Consider the following 978-nt stretch of genomic DNA (forward strand, 5'->3'; position numbering starts at 1 on the left):
GGTAAGGGGATCTTAACCCTTGACTTGCTGTTGTCAGCACCACACTCTCCCAAGTGAGCCAGGCACCAGCCCATGAGTCAAAGATTTTCATCTCTAAATGTGGATAAAATAAAAACTTAATCTGTTGGCATACCACCAAATGAGATTATTTCTTGAGGTGCTTTGTAGGTCTAACACTGGCAAGTGTACAAGTTCACAAATTCTAGTTAGCTTAGCCAGGCTCCATAAAATCTGGGACACAATGACTCTGTGTGACCTCTTAGCCACTAATCAGATGAGATCTATGTTTTAAGGACGGAGTTAGAGACATGCAGAGAAATCTCCAAAGGCGACTTACCAAAAACATTCTTCACTCCCTNGTCTCTGTAATAAGTGGGGTAACTGCTAGTCTTGTGACTTCTTTGTGTGCTGCATTTAGTCTTTCTTCCATGCACCATTTGAAAAGTCAGGGTAAGATGGAATAAAGCCCATTTTTAAGATAAAAAGAGGGTTTAGTTGGTACTTAATAGGGTTTAGTTGTTACTCTACCACTTCTTGGCTGAATAGCCTGGGACAATCTAAAGAGTATGTCTGAGTCTCAGATTTTCTTTCTCTCTGTTTTTATTTATTTTTTTTAAAAAGACAACCGGTAAGGGGATCTTAACCCTTGACTTGCTGTTGTCAGCACCACGCTCTCCCAAGTGAGCCAGGCGCCAGCCCATGAGTCAAAGATTTTCATCTCTAAATGTGGATAAAATAAAAACTTAATCTGTTNAATAGTTGACTTCTCTAAAAGACACAGGAAAAATTGGAAAGAATGCATATTTAGTCTTTTTTAATATTACTATTTAGCTAATCCCAAGGTCTGTACACTGCTCTTTGTTATTATTTATTAAAAATCCATTCAGTCAGTTTGTGAAATTCTTAACCTACTCCAAATAATACCTGGGTTGTTTTTCTGTTTCTGTTTTTCTAAATCTAGTGATTTCTCCACTCAGC

At 38.0% G+C, this 978-nt stretch overlaps 1 protein-coding gene across 1 annotated transcript in view; it reads right to left on the bottom strand.

Annotated features, from left to right (window-relative positions):
* LOC103581994 (N-acetylneuraminate lyase-like) overlaps window positions 1-356 on the bottom strand; it is a 10,206-nt gene extending 9,850 nt beyond the window's left edge. The window contains exon 1 of the mRNA XM_008563685.1: window positions 338-356. The gene's annotated coding sequence lies outside the window, so the exon portion shown is untranslated. The remainder of the gene's footprint in view (window positions 1-337) is intronic.
* Between the last annotated feature and the right edge of the window lie 622 nt (window positions 357-978).

The sequence above is a fragment of the Galeopterus variegatus genome, unplaced genomic scaffold (genome assembly GCF_000696425.1).
Source record: "Galeopterus variegatus unplaced genomic scaffold, G_variegatus-3.0.2 Scaffold14530, whole genome shotgun sequence".
Taxonomy (NCBI): domain Eukaryota; kingdom Metazoa; phylum Chordata; class Mammalia; order Dermoptera; family Cynocephalidae; genus Galeopterus; species Galeopterus variegatus.